Below are 9,949 nucleotides of genomic sequence, written 5' to 3'. Positions count from 1 at the left end.
CGGGCGGGCAGCGATAGAAATGGGGGTTTCTGGGGCCTTTGGCCTGAATGAGAGCATCCCGTGGAACGTCCATGGGAATGACCCTGAAGGGAGACCTACTAGCGCCTAGAATGGTGTCTGGCAATTGAATGGATGGGTCTGTGCCTTGCTCTTAATGAGTTTATGGGTCCAATTCAGGGTCTGGGACCCTATGTGGAGTGTTTTATATTCGTGGATAATGTCTGCCATCGTGTAAGTCTGTTTCATTGGCCATGAGGAGGTTTTTGTTAGAGATTGTATGCTACTATTGGAAAGCAACAGTAAGTGGTTGTGAATGGATATTGTACTTGTGGGGACTTGTGTGAAGGTCTCTGGACTGAGAGATGTGAAGCCTGTAAGATGGTGTGTTTCTAGGAATGTAAACAAACATTCGTATTTTTGAGGTGGTTTTTTGATAGGCTTTGTGTGTGTGTGTACCATGGTGATTATGAAAGTGGGTCACTACAGTGCTGCCTAGTTGAGTCTGTGTCAATTCGATTAGCTGAGTACTGACCACTATATGCGCCTGGGAAATTGTGCCTGTTTGTTATGGTTGTAAGTGACCGTAAGCCACAGTTTCATTGTGAAGTAGTGTTACATCTTCTTGGAGCATCTTGCAATTTACCTGCCAAATAATTTCAGTATTTTATATTGAATCAAAGATGTTTTATGGCTAAGGATGGAAATCAGCATAACTTTTGAAAATAAAGAATAAAATACTATCCAGTCGTGGAGTGGCTGAGGTAGGTTTCCACTCTTCTGTGACATTAAGGGGACTTGAGCAGGTAACTTTGAAAAGCCCTCAGTCCTGGGTTGCTGCTCTCTTCTCTATGAGGGCTCTGTTTCCAGGCAGACTGCTGGCTGCCTCTAGACTGGTCAGGATATATACCCTGAATTGTCTGCTAGCGAGATTTGTCCTATTTATTTTGGCGCGGGAGATCGAGGCCCTTCCCAATACACAGGAGAGCTGTGCATTGACTGGAGATGCAATGTGCAGTGCAGTGCACTGCAGCTGTGGCTACACTCCAGCCCATCTCTTTGCCAAGCCAGGGAGGAGGTTAGGTCAGTGGAAGAGGCTCTTTACCTACTGTATAAGATTTGTCCTGTCGTCATTCAGTTTGCAGCTCCTTGCTGCTTCCTTTTGTCCACAACGATAGGCCATAAAACATCTCAATAAATTTAAAAGGATAGAAATACAAACTGTGTTCTCCAACCACAATGGGATACAATTAGAATCAATAGCAGAAAAAAAATTGGGGAAATACAAATGTGGAAATTAAACAACAGGCTCCTAAGTAACCAATGGGTCAAAGAAGAAATCACAATGGAAATTAAAAAATGCTTTGAGAATGAATGAAAATGAAGATAAAACACCAAAACTTATGGGATGCAGCTAAAGCACTGTTTAAAGGGAAGCTTATGACTGTAAATGTCTATATTAAGAAAGAAAAAAATCGCAATAACCCAATATTCCATCTTATACACTGGGAAAAGAAGAACAAACTAAACCCAAAACAAGCATAAGGAAGGAAGTAATAAAGATTAGAGAGGAAAAAAATGAAATAGAGAACAGAAAAACAATATAGAAAATGTATAAAGCCAAAAGATGGTTCTTTGAAAAGTTCAACAAAATTGACAAACGTTTGCTAGATTGACTAAGAAAAAAAGAAGGCTCAAATTATTAAAATCAAAAGAAGGGACATTTCTACTGACTTCACAGAAATAAAAAAGATTATAAGAGATTGTTACGAATATTTGCCAACAAATAGATAACTTAGATGAAATAGACAAATTTCTAGAAAGACACAGCTACTGAAACTGACTTAAGAAATAGACAATCTAAATAGACCTATTACAAGTGAAGATATTGAATTAGCGATCAAAAACTACCTATCAAAAGTAACCCAGGCTCATACAACTTTACTCCTAAATTCTACCAAACATTTAAAGAATTATTTTCAATACTTAACAAACCATTACAGAATAGAAGAGGAGGCAAGACATCTCAACTCATTTTATGAGGCTAGTATTACCCTATTACCAAAACCGGACAAAGGCATCGCAAGAAAAAACTACATACTAGTATCGCTTAGGAATATGGGTGCAAAAACCCTCAACAAAATACTAGCAAATCAAGTCCAACTACGTAATAAGGATTATATACCGTGGCAAAATGGGATTTCTCCCAAGAGTGCGACATCCAAGAGTTGTTACCACCCAAAAATAAATTAATGCATTATATAAACAGGATAAAAACAAAAATCACAATAAACAGAAAAATCATCTGACAAAATCCAACACACTTTTGTGACAAAAACACTCAATGAACTGGAAGTAGAAGTGAATGTACTCAACCTGATGAAGGACGTCTATGAAAAACCTACAGCTAACATACTTAATGGTGAAAGACTGGATACTTACCCCCTGAGATCAGGAACAAGATATATCCTCATTGTACTAAGGGTTCTGGTCAAGGAAATAAGGCAAGGAAGAGAAACAAAAGGCACTCAGATTGGAAAGGAATACATAAAATGTTGTTTATAAATGATATAATTGTCTGTGTAAAAGTCCCAAAGAATCAACAAAAGACTCTTGGAACTCATAAGCAATTATAGCAAGGTTGCAGGGTACAAAGTTAATGTACAAAAGTCAGTTGCATTCCTATATACCAGCAATGAACAATTGGAGTTTGAAAGTTAAAATACAATATGCTCCCTTTCAAGTAATCATGTTCACATGGCCATTAAACTGTCTCCAAGATGGACTGACAACCAGGAGACTCTTGGAGTGTTGCTGACCCTGCTTGACCCTAGAGAATGAAAGTGGGGAGGGGTTGAACACCTAAGGTTACTGTGATTGAATTCCTCCACAGGTCATTGGGGCACTAGTTGTAGTAGGAGCAGAGTAATCGAATTTCGAGAAATAAAGGAATGTGACTCCTATTACAAAAAAAAAAAAAACTGATTTACATTTAACAACAAAAAAGTAAAATACTTAGGTATAAGTCTAACAAAATGTGTACAACATCTATATAAGGAAAACTACAAAGCTCTGATGAAAGCAATCGAAGAATAAATAAATGGAGAGACACTCCATGTTCATGGATAGGGAGACACTATTATCAAGATATTAATTCTTCTCAACTTGATCTATAGATTCAATGCAATCCCAATCAATATCCAACAAGTTATTTTGTGGATATCGACAAATTGATTCTGAAGTTTAGACGGAAAAGCAAAAGACAGAACAGCCAGCACAATACCGAGGAAGAATAAAATCAGAGGACTGACACTACCTGACTTCAAGACTTATGGTAAAGCTACAGTGATCAAGACAGTGTAATTTTGGCAAAACAGTAGACAAGTAGATCAATGGAACACAATAGAGAACCCCAAAATAGACCCACACACATATAATCAATTGATCTTTCATAAAGGTATAAAAACAGTACAACAGAGAAAAGATGTTCCTTAAAAAAAAAAAAATGTTGGAACAACTGAATCCAAGTGCAAAAAAAAAAAAAAAGGGAGTCTAGACACAGACCTTACTTCTTCCTTTTCGAACCTCCAGTACAATGTTGAATAGAAGTAGGGAGAATGGATATCTTTGTCTTGTTCTTGATTTTAGGGAGAAAGCTTTCAGGTCTTCGCTGAGTACGATATCAGCTGTGGGTTTTTCATAGATACCTTTATCAGGTTGAGGATGTTCACATCTATTCCTAGTTTGTTGAGTGTTTTTATCATGAAGGGGTACTAGGCTTTGTTAAATGTGTTTTCTATATAAAGATAATTTTTTTCTTTATTCAATTAATATGATTAATTGATTTTCATATGTTGAACCAAGCTAGGATAAATCCCACTTTGACATGCTGTATAATCCTTTCCATATGTTTCCAGGTTCAGTTTGCTAGTATTTTGTTGAGGATATTTGCATCTGTATTCATAAAGTATATTGGTCTATAGTTTTTTGTTTTTTTTTAAGGATGTCTTTGCCTGATTTTCTTATGCTATCTTTGATTTTCTTATGTAGGCATCATAGGATGAGTTGGGAAGTGTTCTTGGTATTTCGTTTTTTGGAAAAGTTTGTGAAAGATTAGTATTAATGCCTTAAACTTTTGGTAGAATTCACCAGTGAAGCCATTGGAACCTGGACTTTTCTTTGGTGGGAAGTTTTTACTTGATAGAGTTCTACTGAAATTTTAATTTTCTTCTAGTTTCGGTAGTTCGTGCTTTTCTAGGAATTTGTCCATTTCATCTGAATTATCTAATTTGTTGACTTACAATTGTTTTTGGTATCCCCTTATAACCCTCTTTATTCCTGTAACTTTGGCTGAGATGGTAAGAACAAGTTGAAAATAAGAGGTTTTAATTCTTCCTCTTGAAAGAAAAGGGGCCCCTCTCCTCTCCTGTTCATTCTGAATTCACTTAGATAACTTGTAATTGTAAACTCTTTGTCTCTTTGAAAAGTATGTAAATCAAGGGTGTTCCTCAAGGACACAGAAGCCATCTCTTTTGAAATGTAATCATCAAGGAAGATCACACCCCTACCTCCTAGTTTTCTCTAAGGAGATTAACATAACTTCAGGTATCCTGCCCTAAAGATACAAGAAAATTAGCAATTTTATCTTAAAAACATGAATGTAAGCATTGAGTTAAAACAAAGATAATACTAAGCCAATAATAGAAATTGAAGTTTATTTAACGTATGATTTGCAAATTGGGTCAACATTTCTGACTAGAGAGTCAAAAATGTTCCAGGGAAGAAAAATCCTTTACAGATTCTTATACGCCAGCTTATCGCTAGTAACTATACATTGACAGAGAAATAGGGCCAGAATAGAATTAATGAAACAATTTGTGGTCATATAGGATTCCATAAAATGTTGTCTTGAAAAAAAATTAAAATAATTACCGATGACCTTAAATCATAGCTTCTAGACTGACCTTAGGAATTGCTGTTTGTTGAAACTGACCACACATAGATAATTCTATAAAAGAGCACAATGCCCAAGGCAAACATTCTTTAGTAATTAAGCTAGACTATTGTTTGACTTAAAGGTGACTTTTAGGAGACTAGTTTTGACTAGGAGTTAAAGGTTCAAAGATTGTCATGATGGGTCATTTCAACCTCCATGGAATCCAGAAATCGGGATTCCACAAGAATTAAAACTCTGTTCTTCAGTTGTATTCACTTAGCTATACAAAATGTCAGATTCCTGTTGTGGTGCGATGGATCACTCTTGTGTGACCTTTCTCACCATGGTCTTGTAACTCCCACCCAAGTGATTGGGTGGGACTGTGCAAATAGGGTAATTGTGGCCCACCAAGGGATTGGTCAGTTTTGCCATCTCAGTGGGCTTGAAATTATCCATCCCAGAGGCTGGAAAGAAAGGATCCCAACCGCCACTAGGGGAGAAGAGCCAGGAGTGGAGCGTGTCCTTTGGACCCAGGATTCCTGGGCTGATAAGCTCCTGGAACCAGGAGATTGAGAGAGAGGAAAAAAAAAAAAAGAGAGTGCTGTAACCCCCAAGATGATGAGAAGCAGTGGCAGAGAAATGGTGGCAGGAGAGACCAGCAGGAGGTGGCGCAGTGTGCTTCCCACTGCGAGAAAGCTGAGCATCTTTGGGCTAAGGCTTACTGGCCAAGTGGGGTGCCTTGGGGTACTTACCAGCAGAGCTAAAAGAGCTTTGTGACACTCACCCAAGCAGGGAAGAGGCTGAGGGGCCAGAAAGAGGCATGCCAGCGGGTACAGCTGAAAAGAGGCTGTCCTGATGGAAGAACCGTGTCCTGAGTGTTCCTGAACCTGTATTGTAACCTGTTACTTCCCTAATAAACCCCAGAACCATGAGCATTGTCTGTGAGCTCTGTGTGGCCATTGCAGTGAATTACTGAACTCAGCAGAGAATGGGAGAGTGTCGTGCGTGGGAAGGATGGTTGATGTCAGAATTGGTAAAGATGGCGGAGAGAGGAGGCATGTCTGACGTAGCCTCAGGAATCAACTTTGGGCTGTTGATCCTGATTCTCCTTCCCCATTGTGAAGCTAGAGACGTCAGATGCTGCTCTCACGCCATTTTTACACATTTTTGTCTTTGGAATCTCTTTAGAAGTTTGCCTGTGATGCCTGATATTTTGGTTTAATGCTTATTCAATACTAAACCTTTTCTTTCTCTTCTGTTTTTGTGGAGGAGCTTTCTGGGTTAAGAGTAGATTTTGTTTTTAGTAACTTTTCCCCAACATAAAGTTTTCTCTTTCACTTCTGGTTTTAATCATTTGAGTCTTCTCTCTTTTTTTTTTCTTGGTTGGTTTAGCTGAAGTTTTATCAATTTTGTTGAACTTTCAAAGAACCAACTTTTGGTTTTGTAGATTATCTTTTTATTATTATTATTCTTTATTTCACTTATTTTTTCTCTGATCTTTATTATTTCCTTCCTTCTGCTTGCTTTGGATTAGTTTGCTCTTTTTCTAGTTTCTTGAGGTGGAAGATTAGCTTATTGATTTGAGAGCTTCTCTCTTTTTTAATATAGACATTTGTAGCTATAAATTTCCCTTTAAACACTATTTTAGCTGCATCCCATAAGTTTTGGTATGTTCTGTTTTCGTTTTCATTCATCTTAAGGTATGTTCTGATTTCTGTTCTGATTCCTTCACGACTCATTAGTTATTTAGGTGTGTGTTGTATAATTTCCACATATTTGTCAATTTCACAAGTTGGTTGTTTTTGTGTGTCTGTGTGTTGTTGTTATTAGTTACTAATATATTCCCTTGTGGTCAGAGAACATACTTTGTATGATTTTAGTCCTTTTAAATTTATAGAGATTTGTTTTATGCCCTAATGTATGGTCTATCCTGGAGAATGTTCCCAGTACACTTGAGAAGAACCTGTATTCTGCCATTATTGGGTGAAGTGTCCCATAGATATGTGTCAGGTCTAGTCGAGAGAATTTATTTTAAGGAACTGGGTCCTGTGATTGTGGGAACTGGTAAATCCAAAATCCGTAGGTTAGGTGGCAGGCTGAAGATTCTGGCAGGGTATCTATGTTAGTCATGAAGCTGAATTCTCTTCAGGAAACCTCAATTTTTTGCTTAAGTCTTCAGCAGATTGGATGAGGCCCACCCACGTTATTGAGAGAAATCTCCTTTACTTAGAGTCAATTGTAAATGTTATCACAACTACAAAATACCTTCACAGGAACATCTAGACGAGTATATGAACAAACAACTGGACATTATATCCTAGTCAAGTCAATACATAAAATTAACCATCACAGGTAGCAAAATGGGTTCCAAATTTGATGCTGTACTTCTAATCACACCAATAGTGTTGTGGTTAAGAGCATAGACTCAGATACCAACTGGCCTCCCAACCAAGGTCAACTCCCACCAAATGTAATCATTTAACATAGACAAGTCATTTGCGTGTCAGTTTTTTTTTTTTTTTTTTGGTCTCTAATATGGACAAATAATAGTATACCTATACAGGACTGTTATGAGGATTACATTCATTAATATACACGGCCTGGTTAAAACACTGACTGACACATAACAAATTCTAAGTAAGTGTTTCTTCAAAAACCTCCAGTTCTGGCTGGCCAGGTCATGAGCAGCATCCAGGAAACATGACACAAGCCTAGGGGCATAGCTTTTTAAAAATCTCATATAAATTCTAGTGGAGCTCTGGTAGCACAGTAGGTAAGAACTTGGCTGCTAACCAATAGGTCTGTAGTTCAAATCCACCAACCACTCCTTGGAAATCATATGGGGCAGTTCTACTCTGTCCTGTAGGGTTGCTGTGAACTGGAATCAAATCAATGCAACAGGTTTTTTAACATTAATTCTAATGATTTGTCTGATGCATTTATTGTGTGTTCTTCATAGGTTATCACATCAGAAAAATAATGGTTGCATCATTTCACTTTCATTTATTATAGTCTCGGATAGGACTTCCAACACTACGTTAAACAGAAGCAGTAATGATAGACATTCTTGCCTTGTTTCCAATATTAAAAGAAATGCATAAGCATTTCTCCGGCATACATGTTTGCTAGGAGTTTTTAGTGTATAACCTTTACCAACTGTTATGTATTGAATTGTGTCCCCCCTAAAATATGTGGAGCACTGACCCCTATACCTGTAACTATAATGGGTATAGGGTTTTCTTTCTTATATTAACGAGCCCACATCCGTGTAGGGCATGTCTTAAACCTCATCACTTTTGAAATGTAAAAAGAGTAGATTAAACACAGAGACAAGAAAGCACAAATGGGGGAAAGATGGCTGTCCTGTGGAGATTACTACAGAATGGAGGAACTACGGAGTTACAGAAGCTGAGACAAATATCTTCCGCCAAAGCTGATAGAGAGGGAACTTTTCCCTAGAGCCAGGGTCCTGAATTCAGACTTCTTGCCTCCTGAACTGTGAAAAAAATAAATTTCTGTTCTTTAAAACCACTCACTTGTGCTATTTCTGTTACAGCAGAACTAGAAAACTAAAACACCAACTTAAGGGAATTTCTATTTTGCAATTTTTTTTTTTTTACCACAAATAGACACTGAATTATGTCATCTTAAGCTATTGAGATAAACATCTGATTTTTTTTAACTTTCAGACAGTTGATGTTCTAATTATATTGACAGACTTTAAAATGTTTACACATTTTATTTTGATGAATATGGTAATTTACTATAATCCAATCTCTTTTTAGTGTGCCTTCGTGAACTGAAGGAACTTGTCTAGGGCTGGGTTCTCTAGAGAGGCAAAACCAGTGAAACATCTATATATAAGTATATATATATATATATATAAAGATTTATATCAAGGAAATTGCTCATGTGATTACAGAGGCTGGAAAGTCCCAAGTCTGCGGGTCAGGCTGGAGGCTTCTCACAACTCACGTAGCCGCAGGTGCTGGCAAAGCCAGAATCCAGACCTTGGAGACTGATGAATCCCAAGATTGTCAGGTAAGCTGCTAGCTCGAGTCCCAAGAACCGGAGGTCAGATGAACAGGTGCCACTTGCAGGATCCAGAGTGAGCAAAAGCCCACAACCCTTGCCAGGAAGTCCAGCTGGATTAGATGTAGGCCATACCCCCAAGGAAACTCCCTTTTAACTGGTTGGCTACTCACAGCAGATCCCGTCATGGAGGTGATCACATTGTATCAGATCTCATCATGGAAGTGATTACATCATGATACGACTGCCCAGCTATATCCTAACTGCCACACCGCTGAGAATCGTGGCCCAGCCAAGTTGACACACAACCTTAATGATCACAGAGTTGAAATACTGGAAAATCTAAATTTACCAGTTCCTTTTTCTGTGAGCGTTGTGGATGTGAAATAGGTTTTTAAAAAACTCACACATTTGCTGGTATTTAGAAGATCAAAATGAGACAGATGCCATTTTCAGCTGATTACTCCGTCAAATAAGGTTGTGGGGATAATGATCTTACATACAGAAGGCTCTATTGTCAATTGCTATCTATTAAACATTAAAAGTCAAATGAAGGGGCAGTGGTGAAGCTTTCTAATACCTAGATTTAGCTGTAATGTCGGGTCTTGAGCATGACAGTTCTACAGGTATCCTCAACATTCCATCATCTTGTCTGTTGCAGAAATCTGTTACAGAAATAGCATCTTCATTTTGACAACCTTTTATTTGGAGTAATTTCTCAAAGTTCAGTCTAGATCTCTTTCCTCTAGTATGTTCAACAAGCCTATGTTTATTCTCTTAATTTTTTTTTCATTCCTTAAATGTGTAGAGTAGATACAGTTTTACTGTATTTGAACCAGGGCTTCAAACAGGTTGGAACCAGTTCAGTAATGGCCAATGAAGCAAAACTGGAACAGACCTGAATTTTTAAAATTTGGGTGGTCCAGAATCATAACTGGCATGGGAAAAATTGTAGGCCGAAGCCCTGGAACAGGAGACTCTGTG

Source organism: Loxodonta africana, chromosome 11 (assembly GCF_030014295.1).
Source record: "Loxodonta africana isolate mLoxAfr1 chromosome 11, mLoxAfr1.hap2, whole genome shotgun sequence".
Taxonomy (NCBI): Eukaryota; Metazoa; Chordata; class Mammalia; order Proboscidea; family Elephantidae; genus Loxodonta; species Loxodonta africana.
This window is presented reverse-complemented; position numbering follows the sequence as displayed.